The sequence below is a fragment of the Lissotriton helveticus genome, chromosome 2_1, assembly GCF_964261635.1.
Source record: "Lissotriton helveticus chromosome 2_1, aLisHel1.1, whole genome shotgun sequence".
Lineage (NCBI taxonomy): Eukaryota > Metazoa > Chordata > Amphibia > Caudata > Salamandridae > Lissotriton > Lissotriton helveticus.
In genome coordinates, this window is record NC_136059.1 from 1,228,325,494 (window position 1) to 1,228,344,088 (window position 18,595).

Consider the following 18,595-nt stretch of genomic DNA (forward strand, 5'->3'; position numbering starts at 1 on the left):
ATCAGAAAATGGCTTAGATATATTGATGATGTCTTTATGGTATGGCACGGCACAATAGATCAACTACGGGATTTTCATCTTTGTCTGAATGCAAGGAGTCCCCATTTAAAATTCACAATGGATTTTAATAGACAGGAAATGAATTTCCTGGATATTACAATCAAAAATGATATCAACAATCATCTTTACACAACATTATATACAAAACCTACCTCGAGGAACACTTTGTTAAACTATGGCAGCCATCACCCACAAGCTCTAAAAGACGGGTTACCTTTTGGTCAGTTCCTGCGCTTGCACAGGAACTGCACCTTCAAAGATGATTATTTCATAGAGGCCAGGTAATTGAAAGATAAACTAAAAGCTCAAGGGCATCCCTCTAAATTGCTCAAGAGATCAATGAAGCGTGCTTGGTACAATGACGAGAAGCACTACTTATGGTCAGGGAATGCCAAAAGAAAACCAAATTGGTCTGTGTATCAACGTTTGGCACACATTCCAATGCTATCAAATAAATCGTGTCCAAGCACTGGAATTTACTGAAAGCAATTCCTGAGTTTACTCAGAAACCTATGTTTGCTTTTAAGAGAGGAACCAATCTCCAAGATCGATTGGTACATGCATATGAGGATAACACACCCAAAGATGCAGTAGACAGCATGAGACAGTCGGTGCCGCTAATTGGACACCATAAAAGTAACATGTGTTGGGCATGTGATACGACACATACGGTTAAAGTATGTAGAATCAATGATTTAAATCTGACTATGAAATCTTTCTCAAATTGCAACACCCCAAGTGTGGTCTACTGTATACAATGTCCTTGTAACTTACACTACATTGGTAAAACTATCCAACCTGTGAAAAAGCGCATCCTTCAACTCCAATCACGTATTAGATGCCAAAAAGAAAATGCCCCTCTAGTGGACCATTACCAGCGTCTTGGTCACACTGAAACTGATATGCTCTAGAGGGTGCTTGATGTAATTAAACCCACAAAAAGACAGAACAATGTCGATAAAACTCTCACGATCAGGGAAGGAAAATTGATTTGCATTGCAGACACTGTCAATCGAGGGCTCAACTCGGCCACAGAATGGCATGCCTTAGCTTGTATGCCCTAATTTACGCCATATGGTGACAGTGGGCTGAATCCCAACTCCACTGTCCAGTTGGCTGCTATCCATTTATGACCTGATTGAATACACTTAATAACCACATAGGTTCATATGTGTATAAATGAATTGAGTTTTTTAAAAATATTGCACCCACAAAGAATGTTTAGGATGATTGAGACTCTATAGTATATTTAGAATTTTTCTGTATTACCATGATTTTTGACTACAATGTATGATTGCATGATGCACTAATGTGACTGTATTTTTACACTATGTTTAGAGGTTAAATATAGGTATTCTTTTGACATATATGAATGTATTTAATGAAGCCAATGATGTATAGATCGGATAACAAAATACACAGATCCAAGTTGATATGGAAATGTAACCAACGATAATAATGTAACATTGTAAAAGAGGATCTAGCTTTATTGACATCAAAATATGTTAACAGACATGTTGATTATTGGGCATCAATAACATTGTACATAAATTACAGTACTAGGTTGATATGAAAATGCACTGACTTAGCACAATATAATCGTGTTAATTAACCGCTAATAGGATTGACACTACAACAAGCTATTATATATACGTGGTTTATATGCCGCTGACTTCAATACAATGTTATACTGTGAATGAATACCTTGCCGTATTGACACTTTAAACAAATTAACAGAGTTACTTTGTCCATCTGTTGTTAACATCGTTGTATAAAAGTGGCAGGATTAAATAAATCACATCCCTTATTTGCTTCACATTAAGTGAACAATAAGTTAAAGACGGCTGAGATACATCTCTATAGCCATCAATGTCATTTTCGTTATCTGTGCCCATGCAAACATCAATGGGCCGCAATCACAAGTACCAAAACATATAGGAATTTGAGCCCATTCATGTCATGAACTACTTTGCGAGGCTCCTATAATTGACTGTCAAATAAGTCACCTTCAATTCGATTAAAAGAATAAAGGCATAACTAACTACACTTATAAATGGCCGATAGTTTCGGAAGGCTTTCAATATGGCTGCCATGTACTTGTTAGTCCTCTTTCTCGCTCCAAACACCTTTAAAAAGCTTGATACAATCATCCTCACGACCGTATTCAAATCATTATGCTGCACAGATTTTTGACAGGTTAAAAAAATACAAGGTATGTGGCCATGTTCCTTGCGTAGGAGGTATCCACTGAGTTTGGTAGCCAAATTCCAATCTTAAATATATATTATCTTGATTTATTTCAGATACTATATTGAATGCAATATTAAGAACCGGCCATACAATTGCTGGGCTCACCACTCAGTCACTTCGGTACTCACTACGGGGGTAAAACACTGGCCAATAACAAGGTGACTAAAATGTCGGCCTTTTGGCTAAGATCAAGTGTAGTATCTGTTCTTATCAGTTTCACAGCGCGGTTTCTGCGCAGTTGAAATTTGATTTTGTACTGTACTACGACTTTGACTTTGAGGCGAATAACTTTGCTTTATGCAAATGTATGCAAATTTTCGAGACGGCCCGACGCGCTTTTAATTAAGGCGGAGGAGGGACACCAGCAAGCTGGTGCCTGTTTGTTCACTAGGAACTCAAAGTAGAACCCCCAAGGGCCTGCGGCCAGCTCCCAGAGCACAGGTAACGTTGCGTGCTTTTTACTCTCTCTCTCCTGGCGTTTGTGTGGACTAATGCTGGAGGCTTAAAACACCTCCTAACATCCTTCACAGGCCTGAACAGTACCCAGACCTCTGGTAAGGGGATTTATGCTTAGGTGGACACCCCTATAACCCTGCCCTAGGTCTAAGGAGCGACTGGTCAGTGTTTCTTGCACTGCAGACCTCTAAGGTTTGCTGGGAGACACCCCAGGAACCCAGGCGGACGGTCTAAGGGCGAACTCGGTAATCCGGCGGTAACCCAGTAATTACCAGGCAAACCCCCCAACCAACCAAATGGAGGACATGGAAACTGAAGCCTCAGTGACCACCCCAGAAGGCATCCCCCAACCGGATGCCCAGAAACCAAACTCCCTACCCCCTGGGGACAGCGGCAAGGCGGCGAGTAAGGCGGCACCTGTGGAAGCAGGCACCAGCGCAGGGAAGGCTGGCCCCCCCAAGCCCCCAGGACCCCAGGCCTCAGGGCCAAAGGCACCAGGAGCTAAAACAGGGGTCCCTGGAAACCCCAAGGCAGCCAAACCAGGGAGCGGAGGGAAAGGCGAGGCAGGGACCAGGCAAGGGACAGCCCCCAAACCCTTCAATGGGTACTGCATCACCCACCGGCACACCCAGCTCATGCAGTGGGAGATGAAGGATAAAGATGGATCCGGAATGGAGCGAGCCTCGTTTGTAAACAAGATACTCAAACCAGCAGGGGTCCATGAAGACGAGGTGCTGAGTTGCCGGGCATCCGCATCAGGCCTGATTTTCCTCCTCAGCTTTTTCACCCAAGCACTCTTCAAAAAGTACTGGGACTTCTTTCAAGGGAAGAAGGAGGAGGCACTCTACAGCGACTTCAGCATAACGGCAGGAATGGAACCAGCAACCACGGAGAAGAGGGTAACGGTTGAGATGACCAACCCCCACATCCTGGACAAGGACATCGCGTCGCTCCTCCAAAGGTCTGTCACCATCCTGACAGGACCCACCAAGGTCAGAGACTCCAACGGAATTTGGAACACGACCTGGCAGGCACAGATCAACCTCCACAAAGACCCAACAGGGAGAGATGGCATGAAACACCCACCGGCCAGCTTCTACCTAGGATCAGACATGGGGAGGATCAAGTACCCAGGACAACCCTTCACCTGCAGGAAGTGCGAAGGCACGGGCCACGCCGGCAAGGATTGCCCAGTGAAATTCTGCTGGATCTGCAAGCAGTCCGGACACGACGCAAGCACATGCAAAGGGACCAGGAAGTGCAACCTCTGTGGAGAGGTGGGCCACACGTACTACCGATGCCCCACGTCAGACCTGCCGAAGACATATGCAGCGGCAGCTGCAGCGAGCCCAGCCTGGAGCCAACCACGGAGACAGACCAGGCCGAAGCTCTCGGCAAAAGCCAATGCCAACTTGAACACCCTCCTGAAGGATGCCAGAGACCAAACTGGGAAAACAACAGCGGCACCCGGGACGGTAGACCAGAAGGGCCAGGATCCGAAAACAGCAACCCCCACAGGACCAGGCCAGAGCAACGTAGAGGGCCCCAAAGCAGGACCAAACACAGGTCCACCACCACCTACTGTGACGGCACCAGCCAAGGAACCCCAGACACCCAAAGGGAACCCCGAGGACGGAGTGTCAGTGAAGGCCCCGCCAAGGGAAACCCTGAGGGAACCCACACCGGCTGAGGGAACACCAGCCAAGGAACAACCGGAACCCCCCAACGACGGAGCACCGCAAGAAACAGCACCGACAAAGGAGGCCACCGGAGAGATGGCACCAATGCCAGACACAGAGACCAAGGAGGCAAGAAAGGAGAAAAAGGAATCTGCCAAGGCAAAGGTAGCAAAGAAGACAGACAAAAAGAAAGGAAAGAAGAAAGAAGGAAGACCTGAGGAAGACAGTGAGGACGACTGGGTGACCATACAGGAGTCGTGGACGCAAGTCCAAGCCCAATCGCTGCGCCAGAAGGCCTTAAAACACACAGAAGCCAAAGAACAAAAACGCACCAGCGAAAGGATCCAGATGGCGACAGCGCACAAACCACCGCCACCTGACCCCAATCCGGAGACGCTGGAGGAGGAGGAGACACCAGACAGAAACCCCCAACGGACAAACCCCCAGAAAAGGAAGCTACCAGTGAAGGAGGACTTCCTGAAGAGCAAGAAGGTGAATAACGCGGGCACCGACGGAGAAACAGAAAACGATAATGCCATCCTCATAGAGAGCGACAGAGAGGAGGAGATGGAGGAGGAAGAGGAAGACAAGCCAGAAACGGAAGAGTCAACCCTCCAGGACCTCCACCGCCAACTCGACAGCTTGGCGACCATACCGTACCAGAACATTGGGACCTGGAAGTAGAAACTGAGGTGCTCATCCAATGCACAGGGGAATCCTCAGAAGAGTGGGGGCCAACGGAAGAACAGGAGAACCTACAAGCACAGTAGGTACACCCAGGGCCTTCAACCCCAGTAGGTACCGAAACCAGACACTGACCGATAGCACAGAGACAATGGCTATATCATTGCTCACCCTAAACGTCAGAAGCATGAAAGATCAGGTCAGGCAGGTTGGCACGTTGCACTTCCTGGCCACCCAGAACTGATATATCTGCTTTCTGCAGGAATGCGGGATTCCGTACACCCAGTCGTACAGCCAGCTTGAAGGGCAGTGGACGCACGGGACATCCTTTTGGTCTGGAGGGAACGATTTCAAATCATCTGGAGTGGCCATTCTAATCAGGGGAAGGCATTTCACCGTGGACAAAGTCACCGAGCAGGTCAACGGCAGAGTGCTGGTCGTGGACGGCTCGTGGGCCGGTGAGCCCGTTCGGCTCATCAACGGCTATGCCCCCCCGGAGAAGAATGAGCGACTCGAGATGTTCAGGGTGCTCAGGATGCAACTCGTGACCTCCAGAACCATTCTGATGGCTGGTGATTTCAACTGCATAGTAGAGTTGGATGGACACAGTGGGCCAGGCTCTGCAGGGATGGATGTGACATCCAGGCTGTTGGTGGAGATGATAAAGGAGGCGTCCCTCCAGGATGTCATCGGGAGCATGGGGCCGAAAGCCAGGAATTATTCCTGGAGCAAGCCAGACGGATCCGTGCGTTCACGGATCGACCTCCTACTCATCTCCCCAACAGTAAAGCCTGGGCGAAGCTCCATGGTCGCCGTCCTCTTCTCTGACCACAGAGCAGTCAGTTTCGAGGGGGAACTTACAGGGAAGTTCCCCGCTGGCCCAGGTTCATGGAAGCTGAACTGCTCTTTGCTGGACAACGAGGAGTTAGTGGCGAACCTCAGAGACGCGTACATAGAGTGGAAGGACATGAAGGGCCTCTTTCAATCCGCCAGCGAGTGGTGGGAATGGGTGAAGGTCAGGTGCCGGAACTTCTTCCAGGATGCAAGCAGAGCTGCTGCACGGGAAAAGAAGAGGACGTTCAGGAGGCTGCAGAGCAAACTGCAACAACTGTACGAACTCGAGCTCAGGGGATGGGACGTGGATGATGACCTGGAGGACACCCGAAAAGGGCTCACAGAGCACTTCAGGGAAGAATCCAAGAAAATCATCTTCCGGACCAGAACCGAGAACCTCGAGAAGGGTGAGAAATGCAACTCGTTCTTCTTTAAGAAAATTCACTCAGCCCACACGCCGCTGGTGGAACTTCGGGACTCGGAGGGCAACCTCCAAAGTGAGAAAGAGGAAGTCATGAGAGTCGTAACGGACATTTACGGCGAACTCTACTCACCGAAGTCGTCAGAGAGAGCCCAGGCGGACAGTTTCCTGGAGGGCATCTCAAAGACACTGGGTCCGGAAGAGAGAGAAGGCCTGGACGCGCCTTTCACCCTGGAAGAGCTGCACTTTGCCGCCACAGCCTCCAAGCGAGGCAAGACACCCGGGAATGACGTCTCCCAGTGGAACTATATGTCGAACTGTGGGACCTGATCGGGCCGGACTTGCTGGACCTCTACGAGGAAATGGTGGGCAAGGGCAGTATGCCGCAATCCCTGCGAGAGGGCATCATAACACTCTTGTACAAACAGAAGGGAGAGAGAGAAGACCTCGAAAACTGGAGGCCCATCTCTCTTCTCAATGTGGACTACAAGATTCTCGCGAAGGTAATGGCCAACCGCCTAAAGAAAGTGATAGCAAAGATAGTCCACCCAGACCAGACCTGTGGTATACCGGGCCGGCAAATTGCGGACAGCCTGGCCCTGGTCCGGGACATGATCGAGTACGTCAAGGGCCGCAAGATCCCGATGGCCTTGGTCAGCCTGGACCAGGAAAAGGCGTTCGACCGGGTTTCCCATGAGTTCATGGAACGGGCACTCAGAGCACTGGGACTGGGAGACTTTTTCTGCGACGTGGTGAAAACAATGTATAGAGACATCTCCAGCACGACATCAGGGAACGGCTGGAGTACCGACCCTTTCCCGGTCCTATCAGGGATGAGGCAGGGATGCCCGCTCTCCCCCCTCCTGTTCATCTGCGTAATTGAGCTCCTCGCAGAACGCATCCGGCAGAACAGGAACATCAGAGGAGTAAAGGCACCGGGAAGCGGAGGAAGCGGAGAGGTGAAGTGCTCCCTCTACATGGACGACGTCTCAGTATTCTGCGCGGACGGACCGTCCATAAGGGAACTGGAAAGGACTTGTATCGAGTTTGGGAAGACATCAGGAGTGAAGATCAACAGCGCCAAGTCGGAAACCCTACTCTTCGGACACTGGGCCCCCCGAGACCCACTGCCATTCTCCATCAAGCAGGACTTCCTGAAGATCCTTGGAGTCTGGTTTGGCGGAGAGGTTGCAGCAGAGAAGAACTGGGAGGAAAGACTGGCAAAGACGAGGCAGAAGCTGGGACTCTGGAGCCTCCGGAAGCTGACGATCGAAGGTAAGTCTTTGGTCCTGCGGAACGAGACCCTGCCAGTACTCCAGTACGTCACTCAAGTGTGGCCTGTGCAGACCAGAACGGCCAAGGCCATCACGAGAATGATCTTCTACTTCATCTGGAGCTCGAAGATGGACAGAGTGAAGAGGGCGGTGATGTTCAAGACCCACGACAAGGGAGGCAAGGGAGTGCCGGACATCGCCACCATCCTGAGGGGAACCTTTGTGTGCGACTGCGTGAGGACCACCCTGAGGGCCAAAGACAAGAGCCACACTGGCTTTCTGATGGCACGCTTCTTCCTGCTGCCAACATGGAGACGCCTGGGATGGGCAGAGTGGCTGATGACCGTCCCGTACAACTGGGAGACCCCATGGTACTACAAAGAAGTGGAGAAGTTTGTAAAGGAGTTCGGACTGGAGGCAAGTAGCCCCGCCACATGGACCCCCCGACTTGTCCAATGGCAGATACGTGCCAGAGACATCAGCGAGCCGATCGGTGCCCTCCCCTCAGCCACAGCAGACCACGTGTGGGGAAACATCGCTTCCAAACGCCTGACAAACCAGCACAAAGACACCGCCTGGATGGCCATCCAAGGAGGAATCCCTGTGAGAGCCTTCATGCACACAAGAGGACTCAATCGATACAAGTCCTGCCCAAGAGGGTGCACCGTGGACGAGACAACATACTATCTCTTCTGGGAGTGCACGTACGCACAGGACCTGCTGAAGGCCCTAGGCACGGAGCTTAGGGCCTGGATACCTACGACCTGCATCACTGCTGACTCGGTGATGTATGGACTGTTCCCAGGGGCACATGCACTAGGCGACCTCCAGGGCTGCTGGAGGCTCCTGTGCTGCTTCAAAGATGTTCTTCTGTTCTTCAGAAACCGCCTGGTAGTAAGGAAAAAGGAGACATCAACCCTGGGATGCCGTAAGACGAACCACAGCCTCCTGCACGACTACGCAGCACTGGACGGATCAGATGGAGATATCGACGACGAAACCTGAGGACCCAACGGGGTCCCCTGTACCTCAGGGGTCCCAGGAAGGTCTGGGCAACGAAAGCAACCCCGAAGGAGGCCTACTTGTAACGCAAGGAGCCCCGGAGGGACCACTAACCTGTTTTTGCCTATTCTTCCATTCAATCCAGGAACCAGTTCGGCGATGGGAGAGAGGAGAGAGAGCGGATGAAGACAGGTGGAGTACATGTAATAATTTACTGTATGTATTTTATTAACATGACCTTTTCCCTTCACAGGTAAAAGGTCAATGGGATAGCTTGCGCACTTGTTGCCAAGTTTGTTACCAACGACTTACGAATAAATAGGGTGTTGTGGAAGGTGACGATTGAAGTATCTGAACCAGAAACGACGCCCTAACAAGTAGGAAAGAAAAAAAAAATGTGAAATCGTTTATAGTTACAGCGTTTCTCTGTAAAAAATGTTAAGAATTTTAAATGTATATTTTTTGTATCTATTATAGCCGGTAGATTGACTGCATTACTAAGATTTGGCCTGAGTAACGCTGGCTTTATCGTGTCATAACCTTGATATCATCTGCTAGGTTAAAACGCCTGAACACTAACAAGGTGACTAAAATGCGATACTGAGTACAAACATAGCACTAGTTGAAATGTAAAGCCTTTTTTACGTTGTGGCTCTCGATCTGCATCATACAAGATATTAAGTTGATACAATACAAGCCGAGAGTCTGCCCGGCTTACAGTGATAGTAAAATATAAGTGCCTCTTATGACTAGATATAAAAACAATCACATTGGCAAAATGAGTAACACTCGATGTCGTCTTTTTGAAAATGGAATATTTAATCATCCACAAATGACGAATGACTGCGGCCGTTTAGACGACCTGCTTGAACTAACTAATTCCCCTTTTTTCTGAATCAAAGACACTATTGCAAAAACTAGTGCTGTTTACACTCCTTTCAATTATTTAAATTAACAGATTGGGAAACGTCTTTTCGAATGCGCCATTTTCATGCTTCTTTGCTTCATTGAAGTTGATGCAACATTGCTCTGAAAGATTGTAGATCGAAAACGTTTTCCTGCTGCCTTAACAAGGTGAAATGTACTAAAAATGTTTGTGAATGAAGAGGAGCGCAAAAATTGATATAGACGAATTAATAGAATAATTTTAATTCTCCTCTCTTATAAATTAAAGCTTGTCAGGTCTATGTTAGATGATGATATCTATCAAAGCTTTAACATCCAGGAATGACAACTATCGAAGAGGAGTGCTGATTTAACATAGCGAATCCCTTATAATTTCTTTACTTACGCTTGCCAAAACATCTATGCATCTAGCTAATGTGAGAGAACCAATAGCATATATATATATGATCCACTTGACTTTTGACTTTAATTTGGCTGACTATCTCTTTCGCCAAATAGTGGTACAGGGCCAATGTATACCTGAATTCAGAAATAAACTTGATTTTTGTAGGTGACCTATTGGTAAATAAAATACAATACACAAGATTATTTTTGACACAAATATGATTGTCCAGAATTTGTTTTAATATTGATTAATGGGCTTCTTTCTAATATACAGAAAGTGACTGTGTACTTCTAGAATTTCTACCTTTAATCAGAGCTGCGAAATGTTTCCATTTTGAATTTTGCATTAGAGACAGGTGATAAACTGTATTTATATTGTAATTATGTTGATATGTTTAATATGTTTTAAAGAATAAGGGGTAATTACTTTTGTTGTACATTGTAATAGAGGTCAACATTGACAAATTTTACTGTCCTGAATATGGTCTCTTGTATGGAAACGTAGAGACCGAAATGTCGACCAACACCTTCTATTCCACAATTTGTTGTTACTTTTAGTAAGAGGAAAGGTGTCCTCTTTAAAAAAAAGGAAAAGCTGCTGGCCCAGACTCCATTCCAAATGAGATCTATAGCATTTTAAAAGATGAATTAACACCTATTCTTTTACAATTATTCAACTCCTCCTTTACAGAGGGTAATAACCCCCAGTATCTTGGGAAAAGGCAACAATTACAATCCTTTTAAAACCCAATAAAAATCCACTCAACTGTGAGTCTTATCGTCCAATCTCGCTTTTAAACTGTGATCATAAAATCTATACGCAGATCCTCACTAGACGATTGGACAAAGTAATAGGCTCACTCATTCATCCAGATCAAAAGGGATTTATGAAGGGGAGACAGTTAAGTGAATTAACGCATGATTTTATTGGAGCTATAGATATGGCACAGATGTATAAGTCCTCCTTTTGCGGTAATGACATTCGATGCCGCCAAGGCTTTCGACCGAGTTAATTGGACTTTTTTATTCAAAGTAATACAGTGTTTTGATCTGGATGAAAAATGCATAACAGCAATTAAAGCCATCTATAAAAATCCCTCAGCTAAAATCTTGGTTAATTGGAATCTAACAAGAGCGATACAGATCAAAAGAGGGACCAGGCAAGGGTGCCCCTTTTCTTCGGTACTCTTTAATAAGTATATTGAACCCCTAGCCCATAAATTAAGAGCATCACAAAAAAGTATCCCTTTTAAATATAATGGATGGGAGAAATAATAGTACTGTATGCAGACGACCTTGTCGTGTTTACAGGGAATCTAGAAAAATCCTATCCAGAAATATGACTAGAAAGAGAGAACTTTGGAAAGGCTTCAGGGTATCTCCTCAACCAACAAAAGACAGAGTTAATGAAGTGGAATACGGACTTCGAGAGCATCTATGAAAAGAAGGAGATAAGATACTTGGGAATTCAGATAGTCCACAACATCGATAAAATCGCACAAGTCAACTTCGACAAAGTAACAAAAGAAGTAAGCTCCCAATTACAATCTTGGGGGGCTTTATCTCTTTCCTTTTTGGGTAAATCCAAAGTAAAAATGTTGCTTATTCCAAAATACACTTATTTGTTCAATACTATCCCCTTGGAGTTCCCAAAAATCTGGTTCAGGAGGGTCCAGGGGCTTTTTTCAAGGTTTAAATGGGAGAATAAGTGTCCAAGGATTGCCCAGAAAAAACTCAGAAAAAAAAATAATAATACGGAGGGATTGCAAGTCCCGATCTATACCTGTATATGTGTCTCTTTCAGTTAAAAAATTTCTGACAACTGATGCTGGAAGACTGTATGTTCTCACCTCTTTTCAAAGCTCTTACAAGGGATTTCTCTCAACAAGCCGGGGGCTTTCATTTAAAATTTGGTAATCCTAAATTAAAAAAAAAAAGTAAAATTGAAGATTCTGACAGCATCAGTAAAACTTTGGTTACAAGTGTATCGCCTTCTAAAAATTCCATACCATATTGACATTACTCCGATCTGGGACTCTCCTGGCACACCATTATGCCTGACTGATGTCCTGGCGGCACCTCTGAGAAGATGATGGATTAACACTTGAGGGCAACTTTTAATTGAGGCAGATCTTATTTCTTGGCCACAATTATTAGCTATAACTGAAAACTTGATTTCAAAGTTTAAATATTATCAATTGTTAAGTTGGACAAAAGCAGCAGAAAAAGAACTGAAAGGGAACCCGAACCTAGCACTAAAGATTTGCTCTCGGGAAACTAAGGAAAAAGAGGTGTCAGACTGGTACTGGTTACTTGCCCAAAATGGAGAAGAGGAGCAGGCCTCATTTATGGAGATATGGAAGAAGGACCTGCCAGATGAAGAGCTCAAAACTATTGGGCAAGTACTTATGTCACTTCTTTGGTCCTGTATAAATGCTGCACCTTTAAAAAGAATCACCTCTTTACAGCTCATAAGGCCTATTGGACACCCCAGAAAATATCGAAGATGGGAAATCAGGAGATCAAGAAATGCCCCAAATGCGGAGAAGATAGAGGTAATGAGGTTCACATGTTCTAGAGCTGCCGGATAATATCATCATTTTGGAATAAAGTGGGTAGGACCATATCAGATATTATGGGTCTAGAAATAAAACTAACAACTTTATCTGTAATTTTGGGTTACCTCCTAGCGAAGTTGATGAATGAGAACTAACAAAAAACCATTAAGCTCTATTTTTTACCTTGATTCTCCTAGCTCGTAGGGAACATTGTATTAAATGGATATTACCGTGTTCCCCTATGGAGATTGAATGGATTCATTCCATTCAGAGGGTAGCCCGTTTGGATCAAGCAGGCAATCTATATGCTTATGTTTTTTTTAAATTTCTTACTGGACATACATGTTTCTGGGTCCTATGATTTAAAATATGATTTAGACAAAGTCCAGGGGAATGGTCTAATAGACCACTCACTGTAAAGTGGGACTATATTGGCCGCTTGACTTTCAAGACTGAGGTTGAAACCCATACAAGAAGTCGAAGGTGTGGCTCTGGAAATACACAGTATCCTTTCTCCTCTGTGGGGGTAAAACCAGACCGGTAATTCAAAATCTATCCTTCAGACACTTGAAGGGGTGAGAAAAACTCTCCTTGATTTTCAGAGCATATTCTCTTTAAATTTGGACTAAAAAAAATAAATAAAAGAGGAAAGGTGTCCACAAATGTCACATTGAAGGCTCTTAATTGATAGTGTTACCTCTCTGTCACATTGTTTGTATAATGTCTACAAAAGTACCCTTTTTCGAGTAAAATAAAATTGAAAATTTTTCTATACACACCCGCTTCTCTGTATACGTTGTAATTGAGAAAAAACATTTTGAGCCCTAATGGTACACTGTTTGAACCTTACCCTTGGGAAAAGATTATAAAAACAGGGCGTAACGCCAACTTGAAGGGCTGTGTTTTTGCTTTGTCGTTGTAACGCCAGCTTGAAGGGCTGTGTTTTTGCTTTGGAGTAAAAGAGAAAATAGCTCCAGAAAGTACAGAACCAGAGCTAATACTTTTTTAATGTGTTTCAAAAGAATGTAGTCAGTTCAGTTCAGTTCAATTACTTTATTCGGTTTACAAAATAGAAACCCATAAAAGATTACAAACCTCATAAAAAAACAGGGCATATCCAAATCCTATACATATTAAACGACAATCCCATTGTATACATAATAAGATATATAAACGCCGTATATAAAAATTATTTTAAAAACACATTATTATTACAGAGTGGGTGGGCTATCCAGTTAATGAAAGGAGATACCAGCATTACAGATGGATTAATTACCTAGCTGAATGGGCCATATGGCCTCAACACTGTATTACAGAAAAAAAGAAGCCATCAGTTAGAAATTAATTTTCCATACATTTTCTATATTTCAATGAACACTTCAAAACACTTACCACAAATGGGATGCATTCAGGCTTTAACATTTGTAGAAAATAAAGGGCTGGGCACACTTTGGAAAAATGTAAGTGATTTTAAAAAGAACCTCAGGGGAGCATCATAGAAACTACAGAAGAACATAAAGTGCAGCAGGTGCTGTGGAGACACTCCGTTGCAGCCACAGGATGCTAGCACTTGTCCTCTATGGCACCCCAGAGGAACAGCAAGTAAAAATGGAAATAATCCATTCTGAACCTGGTCAATAAGAACCGCTGGTGGTTCGACAGGGGCATTAAAAAATAAGGCTCAGTACCCGGAGTAGTTTTTAGCATCACGAATATCCAGACGCTAGTTTTTGATAGTTCTACCCCGTCTCTGTTTGCTTTTTTGAGCAAGATAAAAGATTCCTTTACAAACACCACGTCTTCTGCAGTTATAAAACCAGGTCTTAAAAACAAGTCTGGGCGCCCCAAATCACCAAAACAACCCTTTATATATTTTAGCCATGGGATATCAAGCATATGGTCCAGACTCATTACTTCTTTCAATAGCTCATGATTAAGGCTTAAGTCTTTATTCAGCCAGCAATTGAGCCAAAAGAGCAATGGACGTATAGCCAGAGTATCAGAGATAAATGCGGTCCCAGTCTCTTCATGTACTATTAGGTTAGCGGTACCTTTGGGAACCCCCAGCAGTTGTTTAAAAAAATTATTCTCAACCACCTGAATTCCCTCCGAGGCTACATATCCCCATAGTTCACTTCCGTAGGTGGCAGTTGCTACGCTTTTTGCCTGGTACATTTTCAGTAATGCCGCAATTGGGCGCTTGCCCATCTTTGTGGCAAAGTTGAGAATAGATGCATTTACTCCAATAGACCACTCACTGTAAAGTGGGACTATATTGGCCGCTTGACTTTCAAGACTGAGGTTGAAACCCATACAAGAAGTCGTAGGTGCGGCTCTGGAGATACACAGTATCCTTTCTCCTCTGTGGGGGTGACACCAGACTGGTAATTCCAAATCTATCCTTCAGACACTTGAAAGGGTCAGAGAAACTCTCTTTCTTGATTTTCAGAGCATATTATCTTTAAATGAGGACTAGAAAAAAAAAGGAAAGGTGTCCATAAATGTCACATTGAAGACTCTTAATTGATAGTGTTACCTCTCTGTCACATTGTTTGTATAATGTCTACAAAAGTGCCCTTTTTTGAGTAAAATGAAATTGAACATTTTTCTATACACACCTGTTTCTCTGTATACGTTTTAATTGAGAAAAAAAATGTTGAGCCCTAATGGTACACTGTTTGAACCTTACCGTTGGGAAAGGATTATAAAAATAGGGCGTAACGCCAACTTGAAGGGCTGTGTTTTTGCGTTGTCGTTGTAACGCCAGCTTGAAGGGCTGTGTTTGTGCTTTGGAGTACAAGAGAAAATAGCTCCAGAAAGTACAGAACCAGAGCTAATACGATCTTTTTTATGTGTTTCAAATGAATGTACAGTCAAAAAATAGTTTTTTTTTAGTTCCATGTTTAATGAATGTCATCTATTTGTTATAATATAGTTCTGTCTTTATGTTGTGTTATGTTATGTTAAATTGACGTTACACTGGAAGAGTAAGAAATTCTAACTATTCCAATAAATTAATATGAAACAGCAATAAGAAGTAAATGAAAAAATAGAAAACGTATGGTCATATCAAGTGAATAGTATGATCATCATGATGTGAGTTGTTGAGTATCAGTACCGGTATCCATAATGTTGTGTGATTGTTAAACAGGCGTAGCCTTACTGATTAGGGGCCTAACCCTTTCTAGTTGACACACTTTCTAGAAGTGGCATTTCTAAGCTATTAATAACACACCCACCTTTATCACAATGGGGGATGTGTCACTGTAAATCCAATTAAAGTAGAAAACATGGGGCTGCTCCACTGTAAGCCACCACTACAGCTTAAAGTAATCTCAGCCATTCCCCCATGTTAAGCTAAGGTGAGATCGAACCTCAGAGGTAGTGAAAACAGACACAGGGTTTCTTCACTACCTGGGCAGGGAACACATATGTGTAACTGACTGCCTTTCACCTATCACTTGTGCCAACCCCCTCCCCAGGGCTCACCGAAGGGGTGCTCTAGTGTAACTGTAAGGAACCCTCAGCATTGGCCAATGATTTAGAAAGGCCAACCTGAGCATAAGTGCAATTGCGCACACACAGGCTTGTAATGGCAGGGTTTGAGACATGATTAAAAACATCGATAAGCACCGCTTCCTAACATGTGCAGGAAGGTCATGAGCACTTTCACACTGCATTACAGTGGGAATGTGCCCATAGTCCAAAGGCCATGCAAAGAAAATCAGCACAACCTATGAGGAAAAAGCAGAACGTTGAGCGAAACACTTCCTCAATAGTACAATGCCAAGCATAGCACTCAAAGGGTTGTTCCCTGTTTGGCTAATTCATAATCTACATTCTCAGCATGAGTCTGAAGCTCAACACCCTCCAGTGTACAACTAATTATGCAGTTTAGCTTGCTGGGTAGGACCCTTCCCAATAGTTGTCTGGACTTAAATCACACACTACAAACTGATGTTCCTATTCAAAGAAAACAATTTTTACACAGTATTTTGCGTACACAGGGTTTAGTACATGTTTATTGGTAACACCTACAACTTGGACTTGTTTTCCCTAGAGTGGTAGGTTTAAAACTAACACCGTCCTAACAGTGATACGGGTAGCTCCGATGGTGCTTAAAAATTACACCTTGTGGCCATTCTTCTTAACTTCCATGAACAGACCAATATGGCCTACCTCCAATACTGCACCAAGTATGTTGTCTTCTTCCATTTAATGCACCGGCATTGTGACTGATCAGACCCAAAGTCTTTGGTAACATCAAAGACTGAGAACTGTTGGAAACTGCCCTGATTCTCAAAGGGGTTTGGAGTAGCTCTTGGAACATGGTTCTTTTTTTTAATATAATTTTTTTATTAGAAATAAAGCACAGATTCATCAGTACAATATCACAGTAAAGTTTGACTTATGGATGCCACATTGCCACATCATACATAAATCACAATTATGTGAGAATTTGGAGGTTTTACTGTCAAAATGTCCTCTCATTATCATATCTTCTGATAGAAAGGTCCAGATCCTCCCACAGGCGCTGTGCAATATTCATAGATGAGAAACAATACAAAATTTGGCAGATCCCTGTTTTGATTGTCCCTCATCTCCATATCTACTGTTGGAGAGGTACAAATTTCCCCTCTCTGTGTTCCACCCACCCCACTTCCTATCTCACTTCTTAGGGCAGCCCCGCTGCTTGTAAACCTCTTTTTCTGCAATTATGCATCAAGCCATTTCCGCCACCCACCCCACCGTTAATGGCAGTGTGTTGGATCCCCAGTGTATTTCTATTGTACGCTTCACCAGTAAGTATCCCAGTGCCATCCATTGTTGATCTAAATCTGTCAAGTCGGTGGCCTCCCAGATATTGAGAATCCCTATTTGCAGTGACAGCTGAAGGGGTTTGCTCAGTGTGTCTCTCATTTTACTAGTGGCACCGTCCCACAGAGGACGTATGACGGGACATTCCCATAGGACGTGATAAAAGGTACTGTCTTGGCCGCACCCTCTAAGGCATAACGCATCTTTTCGGTTTCCTATTTTGGCCATGAGTACCCCGCAGAGGTAGGACCTGTGGAGTATTTTCAGTTGTATGAGGCGAAAACAATGATTTAGTGCAGTTTGCCAGTCTTCATCATCCAGGGGCCCAAAGTCTGTTTGCCAGCGTTCACGAAGAGCTTGAAAAGAGTCAGGCAAATTATTACAAAGTTTGCGATATGTGCAGGAGACAGCCCCCCTCAAGAGCGGTTCAAAGAGCAGGCGGTCCTAAAAGGGGGAGGATTCCGGCAAGGAGGACAAGTCCGGAACGCATGTGAGAAGGACATGTCTGATCTGTAGGTATCGGAAAACCTCACCTGGTGCTAGATCATATTTGGTCTGTAGGTCTTTAAATATTAGGATCTTTCCCCTACCAATCAGGTCCCCTATGTTAGCTATGCCAATGGTGTCCCATTTATCCAACCTTGCATGATTGCAAAGTAATCCCAACCTCTGAGAAGACCACAGCGGTGTAGCTTTTGTGAACTTGTCCGCCCATCCCAGGAGCCTAGTAGCATTATGTCAGATGGCATCCGTCTGTGATATAGGTCCTAGATAGCGACCTTTTAGGTCCGTACTATAAAGAGCACCCAGATAGCCCTCCTGCCCTGTTTGGTAGTGTTCTAGGTGGAATGCCGGGTTCGACGGAGAACCATGAATCCAGTAGTTGACAGCCACCAGTTGCAAGGCCCAGTAGTAGAGATGTAGGTCTGGAAGGGCAATCCCTCCGTCGTACCACCCCTTTGTTAGCTTCCGGAGTGCGATGCGAGGCGCTTTGCCGTCCCATATTAATGTACGGAGTTCTCCTTCAATAGCGGTAAAATACGTGTCAGCGAGGGGGAATGGGCAGTTTTGAAGTATGTACAAGAATCTGGGAAGTGCTAACATTTTAAACAAGGCTGCCCTCCCTAAGAGAGATAAGGGCAGCGACCTCCAGTGTTTGATGTCTTCCTGCAAGCGTTTGAGGGGGCCTTGTAGATTGCACTCATAGAACTTTTTGGGGTCTGGTGTAATAAAAATGCCCAGGTACTTAAAACCTCTGGTGGCCAATTC

The 18,595-nt window shown here is 44.6% G+C and overlaps 1 pseudogene; it reads left to right on the forward strand.

Moving 5' to 3' along the window:
• The first annotated feature begins 2,472 nt into the window (after positions 1 to 2,472).
• Positions 2,473 to 2,628, forward strand: LOC144820530 (U2 spliceosomal RNA; annotated as a pseudogene).
• The last annotated feature ends 15,967 nt before the right edge of the window (positions 2,629 to 18,595 follow it).